The following is a 12,726-nucleotide window of genomic DNA, read 5'->3' as shown; positions in this document are numbered from 1 at the left end:
GGGTTTGGTCACCCTATGTAGTACTGGCTACTATGGTGACTCCAGTATGTGTTACAGATGTCATGGTGCCACTATGGGTGTCTACTGTCTGCTGCCTTAACATTCGGCCACCCAAGTTCCTTGCATGCTCACATCCATACCATAGCTACAGGTACCAACACATTCTACTACATTTGGCAATTGATAGGTTGATTGACTTACCTTGAGGGTGTGTCAGACTTGAGGATGGTGCTGGAGGGGTGCCTATGTTGGATGCACATAGTACACTCCCTATACATGGCTGAGCACAGGTAGTGTCATGTTTGGCATCCCTTTTACTGTCTGTGCGAGTCAGAGAGGGTGACATTCCCTGGGTCCCTACTGTGCCAGTGCATATGCTATGTGTTGCCTCTTTGCCAAAGCCAGGTCATACTGGGCATGCCTCCTTCTGCCTACTGGGTCAGGCTCAGGTTGTTCCTCCTCTGAGTCACTCTGTGCCTGTACAGGCCTTGGCATTGGTGGGGGGCTGTGTGGCCCTGCCCCAAGCTGTTTCTGCTGCAGCTGTTTCCGCAGGAACATGTAGTGTAGCATAGCACATACCATAACAATTTGGGTGCATGTAGCTGGTGAATATTGCAAGACTCCACCAGATGTGTCCAGACACTGGAACCATGACCTGAGCATCCCAAACACATGCTCTGTTATATGTCTGGCCTGTGCGTGTGCCTCATTATGGCATTTTTGTTTAGGCGTGTGTTCATTTATGATGGGTGTCATCAGACACGGCTCCAATGGGAACCCAGCATCCTCCACTAGGTGACGTAGGGGATGTCCATATAGGCAAAGCTGTGGTACAGCTGCATCAGATGCCATATTTCTGAATCGTTATAGCTTCCAGGGCAGCCAGTGCACACATTCATTATAATGCCCTGGGCATCACATACGACCTGGCAGTTGATGGATGGGATGCCCCTACAGTTGATGTAGGCCCTACCCTGGTGCTTTAATGCATAAGTGCGTGCAGGCCATAGCACCCACTACCCCAGGGTAGTCTGCTATTTGTTGGAAGAGATGCATATTGCTGGTCAACACCTCACATCTGTTGAGGAAATATACATGCCCACTGGCATGTGCTAACATGGCATACAGGAACTGGTGGAATACTCTGGATGCTGATGCCTGTGAGATCCCCATGATATCCCCAGTTGTGCTTTGGGAAGTACCTGTGGCTAGTATACCTAGGCCTACACATACCTTGGTATCCACTGCGATGGGTTCTCCTCGGCCTGTTTGATGTGTCAGGTGTGGCCAGCACAGCTCAACAATCTGCTGTAGGAGGTCTCTGTCCAGCCTATAGCGCTCCACTATCTCCAGCTCATGTAGCCCCTGGTTGGTTACCCTGAGTCTGTACACTCTTCTCTGTCTCCTTACTGAGGGTTGTTCGGCAGCATTCACATCTTCACCACCCTCAGCCTCTTGCACATGTTGGTCTATGTTGCCTGCTGCAGCCCTTCTCATTTTATAGGTTTGTTTGTTAAAATCTCCACACATGTATGCACAGGTGGTGTAGAGTGTGGAAAACCAGAGGAAAAAATGTTTGCTTAGTTTATAGTGGTGTTCTGGGCTGGGCTGGTCTGCTGCCCCTGTAATCGACTGATTCTGATACATATCACCTGTCAGCTCAGCTAGTTCACCTTGATTCCTCTCCTATTGCTGTTGTCCCTCCCAATTGCACTAGGCAGGTATAGACACACCCCTAGCTTAGCCGTGCTAAGCTAAGAGCAATCCCGAGCCACAAGGCTCCAATCCACGTACAGTATGCCTGACACACCTCCCATGATGTCACCTATATCCGAGTCCTGCACCCAGCTATCTATACACATACACTCTTGGGACCTGCCTCACACCCTGGGGATAATCAGGATTCACTATCCTTTACCTCATTTGCATAGGATTGCCTGCTAATGCATAGTTACTTGACCCATACTGAGCCTCCCCAAAACTACCCACTGCTTACCGTAGCGCAAGCCCACACACAACTGCTTAAAAGCACCTTACTCACACCCTATTCAACGGCCCTTGTTCTGCCCAGCAACAAAACAACCGGCCGCTGCAAGTCTCGAAACCAGGACCCTGCACACTACAGATGATGTGCTTACCACTAAGCCATGGCAGATATACATACATCAGATGTTATCACGTATGTATCATCCAGGCATTCAACAGTATAGGACATTTTTATGGGTGGTACCTAGATGACATCCTTATTTTCTGGAGGGGGGACCAGGAGCAGTTGTCTGAATTTCTACTAATTCTCAACTCCAGTACTACCTTTCTGGAGTTTACCATGGTAACTCATATGGAATCCATTAGTTACCTGGATATACAGATTTCCAAGGATCTGGAGAACAACCAGTTTTATTCTAACATCTTCAGGAAACCCACATACTCGAACACCCTTCTTCATTTTGACAGTGGACACCCCCTTCATCAAAAAAGATCCTTAATAAAAGGAGAAGGGGTGAGATTGGCCCGCATGATCAGCAGAACTGAGGACTTTTACATAGAAAGGGATGTTTTATTGGGTATGGAAATGTTCTTGCTTTCACCCTATATAATTTCAAGATTTTTCTACACTAAGCCCCTCTACTCCTGCACCTTTCTGCTCTCTAATTCTAGCTAAATGGTTTTAGCTGACTCTCACTTGACTGTAAGGATGAGAATATTGCAAATTATGTTAGTACCTAAAAAAAATTGTTATTTAGCATTTGCAGTGTTCTTACTATGTATTCTTGCTGTGTGGACATTCTATTGTAATTTTGCATTTGCAGTGTTCTTACTATGTATTCTTGCTGTGTGGACATTCTATTGTATTTTACCTCATGCATTGTATCCTTGATTGTACTGCCTTTGGAGCTTTTCTCCCCGGGCCTCCACTGAAAATGGGTACTTCTTGTCCCAGTGGACTTCCCCAGTAATCAAACTGAAATAAATAAATAAATAAATAAATAAATAAATAAATAAATAAATAAATAAATGTTAGTCAACAGGAGGTGCCCTGAAGAATTTGTTAAACCTTTACTTGAAGAAGTATCCATAAAGAGAGTGGAAGGTTATTTCTACCCACTGTTGGGCTTGGACATTTCTAGACTCTGTGCACCTTCAGAAAGTAGGGTTTTGACAACTGCCCCATTTCAACATGGGCTTATTCTTACATACAACTTACAATTCCCTTTGATATGGGACATATTGATGAGAAACTGGTTCATTCTTATGAGTGACGAGACCATAGGAGGGAAGGTGAGTGACTCCCCTGTTATAATATACAAAAAGGATTCCAGTATTAAGAACCTTTTGGAGTCCAGTGGTAAGATTACTAAACCTGGTATTAGGAGAATGACAAAATGTGGGCACTGCACTCAATGGAAACATATGTTAGAGTGCGACAGTCTTTATTAAAGGTTATGGATGGGTAAAAGTCAACCAGAATTGTAATTGTGCAAGTAACGAAGTAGTGTATGCTGCTATATGCCAGACGTGTCCTGGGTTTTATATTGGCAAGACCAAAAATGCCTTTAGGACATGCATTTATCAGTATACATATGATATAACTAAAGGCAACACCAAAAATGCCCTGGCAAAGCACATTAATACATTTCCAAACCACAATTTCAAGTATATTATTCTGGAAAGGGTAGTAATGGATGAGAGAGGGGGACCCATTGACTGGTTCCTTGAGTTTAGAGAACTTATGTGGCAACTCAGAGTTAATGCCACTACTAGCCCAGGTTTGAACGATATGGTGTCCCCCACCAGTTACTTAAAACTTAAAGCAGACTTTTTATTTTAATGAGGTGTACACTATGACCATGGGCAGGATTCACGAAGGCTTGCACGGAGTGTAAGAGACGTGTAAGACTCCATGCAAGCCTCGCGATCCAGGAACAGCCCAAAACTCCGTGTAAGAGACCAGCTAAAACGTCTCTTACATGGACTGGGCGTGGATATGCTAAATACCTCACTTGCAGCCGAAAGGCATGCAAATGAGTTGGAGTAGCGATCCACGACGCAGAAAGCAGCCCGTGTAAGGGCCGTTTTAGCTGTAGAAATGTACTCAGTTGACAACTGAGTACGTCTCTGCAAAAATCACAATGGAGCCATGTCAGCTCCAAGTAAAGGGTGCATATGTGTCAGGCAGCATGACAATGGCCAAATATGTGACCATTGGCAAGGTACCCCGATGCAAATATGAAAAATAATTCATCTTTTAAACGCAGTGCAGCCCCGCACAAACGGGCTGCGCTGTATAAAACATAAAAATGAAGGTTATAAACCCACAGATGTGGGTTTTATGCAATACTTGGATTTACAATGCAGGGACCAGCAGACCAAAAACAACATGGCCACCATTTAGTGGTTGCTAAGGGGGGAAGCTGAGTCTAAGAGATGTAACTAAGCATTAGTAGGCAATCTTATGTAAATTAGTGTTAGGATACTGAATTCCACTGTCACATAGCAAATGAGCACATTCTGAGTAGTGTAAGAGATACATAAGGGGGAGGAATAGAGTAGGAGATAGGTGACATCACAGGGGGAAATGGTAGAAAGAAATGCAGTTCATTGGAGGTCAGTGTTACATGACAGATGTCAGGCACATATCATGGAAAGAGGAGTGCCACAAGATAAGCATGGGAAAGTCAAGAAATGGAAGGTGTACACTGTTGCTTACACTAAAGTTTCTTGCTGGGCGTGCATGCGCACGTGTACGCGCCATGAAGTGCGAGTAGGGCAGTGTGCACGCGTGTAAGGCAGACTGAGCATATGGGAGCGTGTTGGCAGACATCTAAGACTGTTTGCGCTAGTGTGCGTGCGTTTTAACCCGAATAAGCAGATTCTGAACCATGTAAGCATGTGTGCACGCGTGCAAGCCACTGTGAGCGTGTTTCTGCTGGTATGCACATTGCTCCCCCCTGAGGAAACAGAAAGGAAAAAGGAAGCAACAGAATTAGTAGGAAGCTAACAGGGAATACTGCTGGGGCTAGCAGGTGAAAACAATTAGAAGCAGGCAATTACACAGGCAGAATAGTAGCTCAGCCAAGCACTTAAAATTCTGCAAACAGCAGTGCAAGATGTTTCTCTCAAGAGACACTGCAAGACATGAGTAAGCTATTAGAAGTGAAAACTGAAAAAGCTGAACTCAGAGCAGAAATGCTAGGGGCTGCCATAGCTGTCATAAGGAGACATAGGCGACATGCTGAGGGTGGTGACAATGCAGATGGTGCCAGACTACCCACAGTGAGGAGACGGAGAAGAGTGTACAGGCCCAGGGTCACCTACCACGGGTTACATGAGCTGGAGATAGTAGAGCGCTATAGAGTGGACAGAGACCTCCTGCAGTAAATTGTCGAGCTGTGCAGGCCACACCTCACACACAGAGCCAACAGAGGGGAACCCATCCCAGTGGAAACCAAGGTATGTGTTGGCCTAAGAATACTAGCAACAGGTACCTTCCAGAGACCAACTGGTGATATGATGGGGATATCACAGGCATCAGCCTCCAGGGTACTGCACCAGTTCCTGGATGCCATGTCAGCACATGTCGGTGGTCATGTATATTTCCCCAATGCCCGTGAGGTATTGGCCAGCAATATGCATCTCTTCCAGCAAATAGCGGAATACCGTGAGGTAGTGGGTGCGATAGACTGCATGCACATACACATCAAAGCACCAGCCGGTGAGCGGGGTAGGGCCTACATTAACTGCAAGGGCTTCCCCTCCATCAACTACCAGGTCGTGTGTGATGCCCAGGGCATAATAATGAATGTGTGTGCTGGCTGCCCTGGGAGCTATCATGATTCCCATATCTGGCATTTGACGCAGCTGTACCAGACATTTGCCAATGGGGACATCCCACACAGACACCTAGTGGGGGATGCAGGTTATGCACTGGAGCCGTGGCTGATGACACCCATCAGAAACGTGCACACACCTGAACAGGAACGCCATAATGAGGCACACGCACTAACATGTAATGTAATAGAGCATGTGTTTGGGCTGCTCAAGTCACGGTTCCGGTGTCTGGACACATCTGGTGGAGCCTTGCAGTACTCACCAACTACATGTACCCAAATTGTCATGGTATGTGCTATGCTACATAATATGATCTTGCAAAAACAGCTGCAGCAGGACCAGCATAGGGCCGGCCCAAACAGCCCCCCACCATTGCCAAGGCCATCACAGGCAGAGCGTGACTCGGAGGAGGAACAACCTGAGCCTGCCCAGTAGGCAGAAGGAGGCATGCCCAGTATGCCCTGGCCTTGGCAAAGAGGCAATGCATAGCACATACACTGGCTCAGTAGGAACCCTGGGAATGAAACCCTTCTCTGACTCACTCATATAATAACATGGATGCCTAAAATGACATAACCTGCTCTCAAACATGTACAGGGAGTGTAATATGTGCATCCGACAGAGGCAGCCCTGCAGCACCACCTGAGGCATGAATGCCATGTGTTAAGTAATGTAACATCATGTACTATATGCACACTTGATGACCCTGACTAACATCCTACCCTCACCAAACATGATGCCACAATATGACGATGGGATGATCAATTGCAATAACTGGCTGAAGTATTGCAGTTAGTCAAAGGGGATCCAATGTGTGCCAGCCTGGGATGACATGCTGAGCATGACATGATGCTCCACCTGCTAGGGGTGGCATGCACCTATCAGTCCAGGCTGCATGGATACTGGCAAAGGCTGTCGTTACCCACAGCGTACCCTGAATAGGTAAGGCACAAAACACAAACCCACCTCCAGAGGTATCACAAGGGATAAGAACCTAGATGTAATGCTACCCAATGCCAGAAGTCTAAACAGCAAGATGTGTGCAGTGTAAACCCACCCAGTATGGAGAATGTTGATATCTGTCCTGTAACAGAAAACTGGGTCAAGGCTCACAACAGCACCCTAACACTACCAGGTTACACCTCATACTGTGCTGTACAGCCTCAAAACATGGAACAAGCTACAAAAGGAGGGTGACTAGCAATAATTGTCAAGGATAACCATACCCCCATGTTGGTACCACAACAAGAAGCAGCATGGACTAGCCATGGTCAAGTAACAGTGGCTAAAACTGCTTCCCGGTTTATAGCCTGCTACAGACTGCTGTCCTAACACCAGGAACTGCACCTGGCCTATGTTGGAATACATGAATATATCAAGCCCCCCAAACCACATTATATTGGGTGACTGAAAATACCCAGACATAGACTGGGAGCATTATACTAACTCCAACACTGTAGGAGAAAAGTACCTAGAATCCATAAACCAAAATGCCCAGGAACAACGTACCCCTCCCACAAGAGGGGTAAGCACACTGGATGTGATAATCAGCAACATGGGTACTGGATGGCAAGATGAGAAGTGTATCCCTCACTGGTAAGACCAGACCATAGAGTAATCACACTGGATATACACATCCTGACCACAGTCCCTGGCCAGAAAACCACAGTGAAAAACATGTGTAAAGCAAGAGTTGCACTCCTCCAAACCGATGTGGAATCCATTAAAGGCCCTGTGCAGGTGCAAAATATGGGCCACACCTCAGAACCTGTTATACAGGCATTCCATGAACACAGCCAGGAATGCATGGATTATGCAATCACAAATAACAACAAGACACAATGCCATACAGGCAAGCATCTGGCATGCTGGACTCCAGCCATTACCAAACCATGCAAGAGAATGAGGAAGCTACTACATGATAGAGCAAACATAAAAAGGAAAGTAATCACTGATCAGTAGTATGGCAATAAAATACGTCCACACATACAATCCACTAAGGCCAGCTACAACAAGTTGAATCTGTGAATCCTGAGGCAATGTTACACCTGCCCCAAGTACACAGACAACCCTCAACTCCCCCCAAGAAATACAAATATATGTGAGAGATGCAACCATTTATCCATACCGGAGGCTGAGCTCCCTCAACTCAATACTGTCAAAACTAGTCAGGAGGAGAAGGTAACCACACACACCACAAACCCAGTCCCACATAGACCTATCACAACTGCAAACCAAAGACATAAACACAGAAAAACATTCCCGGAGACCCTAATTACAAACACAACACACCAACAGAGGCCTCCAAAGCAGACCCCCAAGCAACCACAACCTCCAAACATAGCACATGCAACACATAGTACACAAAGCTGGTGTGCCAAACAGTCACAAGCCAGAAGGAGGAGCAACATGCCTGATACAGTTGTAATAGGTGACTCCATAGTCAGACACACTGCTGTCCCACTCACCAGACTGAACAAGGGAAAGGGTACAGTAAGCTGCCTGTAGGCTGCTACAATATGCCACATAACACAAGTACGCAGGTCACCCCAAAGCAAGTAGAAATATGATGCAGTCATTGTCCATGCTGGCATGAATGGCCTGAGATATACCTCCCTGGACTACATGAAAAGAGACATAGATGAGCTCTCTGAGTATGTACTCCAGGCCGGTATGACACTGACCATTTGCAGCATCCTACCCTCACCAAGAATGATGCCACAGTACAAACACAGAATGATCAGCTTTAACAAGTGGCACAAATACTACTGTCATTTCAAGAGGATCTAATGTCTGTCTGCTTGGGATGTCATGCTTGACAAGCCATGCTGCTGTTCCAGGGATGGCTTGCACCTGTTACCCCTGGGCATCTGGATATTGGATAAGGCTTTTGCCACCTCCATAGAGACTTACGTAGGCAAGGCTGAAAAGACTAACCCACCACCCTAGAAAACATAAGTGTTAAGAAACATAAGGGTAATGCTGACCAATGCCAGACATCTAAACCACAATATGCATGCTCCTGAGTCCCTCCCCAGTATGGAGAACATCGATGTCTGTGCAGTGACAGAAATCTGCTGCAAGCCTCCTGACAGCACACCAGGACTACCAGGTTATACCTCATATCATGCATTATGGCCCCAAAACCTGGACCAAAACATAAAAGGAGGGGGAGTATCCATATTCAGTACAGACACCCATACGTCCAGGTAACTGACAATGCACAAAGAATCGGAGACCACCCATGTGCACCTAACCGTATTCAAAACTACTGTACAGTCGGTAGCATGCTACAGACCACACTCTCACACACAGGAACCCCACCCAGCCATCCTGAAGACACTGGACAGTATGAATGTCCCACCAAATACCAAACAAGGTACTCACAAATTACCACATAGTTGGTAAACCATTATGTATGGAAGGAGTAATCAGGGACCTAGGGACACAAGTGGACAGTAACCTGTTATGTGACACTCACATTGCCAATCTGGCTAGGAAAACTGTCTATATTGGACACCGTATCATGAAAGGATTCACATCTACATCAACAGAGGTCATTGTGCCACTGTACTGTTCTCTTGTCAGACCCATAATCTAGTACAATGCCTCATTTGGGAAGTACCTTACCTGACACCTGCAGCAGTTAGAAAGACCTCAAAGGTACCTCACCAAGAGGATAAAGGGTCTCAAATATATGTCATATGCTGCCTGGCTGTAGACACCCCAGCTGAATGCAGTCACATACTGCCTACACAGAGGCGTTGTATGCCTGTTGTACAAGGCCATGTCCAACACAGGAGTAATGGACATGCTCCACCCCAGAAAACCTAAAGCCATCGGAGCTGTGAGAGTGAGAGATGTCATCCTCAACACATAATGAAATAGGATGTGCTGGAGGGACAGACACATAATCCAGAGGCTACCTACACCCTGGAACAGAATCCCACTCCATGTTAGGCAGAGCACCTCACTGACACTCTTCAACAGGAACCCTGCCAAGTGGATGGATGATCGTAGATGTACACTGGGGGTCTTCACTGTGTCATGTCCAGACAGAGGCACAGTAAAGTAAATCATAAATGGCCATAATATTCACATAGCAAGGGGTGGCGAAAGCCACATACACTCTGGCTAGGCTTATAAATGCCCTAGGGTGGATAGCCTAGTATGAATATATGAACCTATGAAGATACAAATTGTACAGGACACTAAGGATAATCACAAGGCTGTCCCAACTGATGGTAGGAACCTTGTTGGGAATTCACGGATATGCACTGAATCACTCATATATTACAAACAACATACCAAACACACACACATATTGCCAACATACAACCTGACAGGTGCAGTGCAACCCCCCCCCCCCCCGAATGCAAAATATCTATCCCAGCAGACTGCTGGCCCCCTGACATTGCAGATGCTGAGGTAACAGCCAGCATCTACAAAGCAAAACACACAGCAGCAATGGTATGAGATGGTGTCCTGGGCTGAGTCCAACATGGACCCCAAGAAGAATTGGATGCCAAATCACACTACTGCTCAATGTCAGTCTTACCACAGGATATGTACCCAAAGAGCAGTGTACAACAACAGTGGTCCTTCCCAACAAAGGTGTTGCCGGAATGGATACTGCAAACTACCACCCCAGAATCTTGGCAAGCTTTGTCTGCACAGCTATGGAAAGTATCAGCATGTACCGCAGACATAAAGATATTGGGGACCTACTGACACCGGACCCTACCCAGTGTGGCTTTCGTAAGTGCAGATGCTGCCCCTTAAACATGTTTGACTCATTTGAAACAGTCATTAAGGTCATTGATGAGGGCAATGTGGTCCACACAGCGTAGCTGGACCTTGCAAAGGCTTCCATACAATACCCCACATGTTCATTATAGATAGGCTCACCAGCTTAAATATAAACCCCTATGTCAGTAGAGGGGTTGCAAACCAGACCAAGGACAGAACTGACATGGTCAGACATGCTGCAGCCATGTCAGACTACAAACCAGATATAACTGGCATCCCACAAGGCTTGGTCCTGGGACCTCCCTCGTGTGGTATATATATGTCCCATAGGTACAGGCCAACATGGAAGGACTGTGTCTGAACATGTTTGCAGAGGACTACAAATTGGCCACCATATCTGACCCTCCAGCTGACACAAGCATCCCAAAAAAGGGCCACATAGAAACAGACAACTGGTGCCATAGCCATGTCAGCAAGCTACTTGCAGAAAACTGTATAGTCAACCCCCGTGGATATACAGTAAGTGCCCACCAATTACCACATAGGTGTTTACCCATTACGTACTTAACATGTAATGAGAGACCTGGGGACACAAGGTGATAGATATCCTGCATTGGACAAACATGTGGCTGTAGTGTTTACAGAAACATACCATATACCCACCTAATCATGAAGGTTGTCAGATCTAGATAAGGGGAGGTCATTGTGGCTCTGCAGTCATCCTTCATCAGCGTTACAATTGACTACAATAGCCCCTGTGGGATGTACCTCAGCAGACACCTCCATCAACTGTAAAGTCCCCAACAGTACTTCACCAGGAGTATCAAAGAGCTTGCACAGATGCCATGTGTTGCCTGATTAAACAAACTGCAGCTCCACACACTGCCATACTGCCCACCCAGAGGCAAGCTGTGCCTGATGTATAAAGCCATGTCCAAGCTGGAATCAATAAACATGCTGCACCTTGTACAATCTGAATGGCAGTGAGCTATGCACGTGAGAGACCTGAACCCCAGCACTGACATACATAGGACAGGCTGTACTGCATGATCCATAACACAGAAGCCACCCCCACTCATGAGTAAACTCCCAGTACAGGTTATCCATAGAGTCACTCATTGAGTCTCCTCAAGAGGAGTCTTGATGAGTGGATGGGAGATGATAGGTTTACCCTGGGTATCACTGTTATGTTACAGGTAGACGGAGGCACAGTATACTAACCATGACATATGTCATGGCAAACTCCACTTACAATGTGTGTGTCGAAGGACAAACACACTCACCGACTAGCATTAGAAATGGCCTAGGGCACATCGCTAGTGTTTGCCAATGTACAGCTATGTTGTGGAATACACTACCAATGTTGGACAAGCCTGGTTTAAGTAGTTCATATCTGAACATAATGCAACATGATCAGATGTGCACAACTGGCCCCTAACCAGGCTGTTGTGCTCACTATGGAAATGTAAAGCAGTGATAGGACTAAAGCCCAGGATACTGTCCACCACAGTGAAAGTAATGAACCAGTACACTATACAGTACTACAGTGTTAGGTCAGTATGAAAGGATGTTGACAACTGTTTGCAAAGTATCCCATGCAAACCCTGCAGGCACAGTATAATCCCTGTTGTGTTCACACACAAAGCAGTTGGACAGTAACTACACAACATGACACACAACACAAAACGATAAACGGGAGATATTGTTGAAGTTCACACACATCCACAAATGTGTTGGGCTGCAGAGTTCAACATATGGAAAGCTCACACTGGGCATGCTCGCACACTTTGATAAATGAGACATATGTCAGACAACATGCCATGGGAAGGCTGAACTGGGCATGCTCACACACTTAGGCCAAATCTCAGTTTAGCAGTTGGCCACACATATCTGGTATTTGTACTTGTTATTCCAGGAACCAACCACATTACAGCAATCTGCCCAGTGCACACAGTTAAATGACTACAGAGACATATGTGATATAGTGGATCCCTCCCATATGCAAACATCTTCCACAGATACACAAGTTGTTCATACAAACAGGGAATGCTATGGCAATAAAGACCTGCAAACAGTCTATCAGCAACAAATAATGTGCATCTGACAATTAAACATATGGGTGTAGAGGTCAACATTAGGCTGTTTACC

Source organism: Protopterus annectens, chromosome 3.part1 (genome assembly GCF_019279795.1).
Source record: "Protopterus annectens isolate FY-2018-M chromosome 3.part1, PAN1.0, whole genome shotgun sequence".
NCBI lineage: Eukaryota > Metazoa > Chordata > Ceratodontiformes > Protopteridae > Protopterus > Protopterus annectens.
This window is presented reverse-complemented; position numbering follows the sequence as displayed.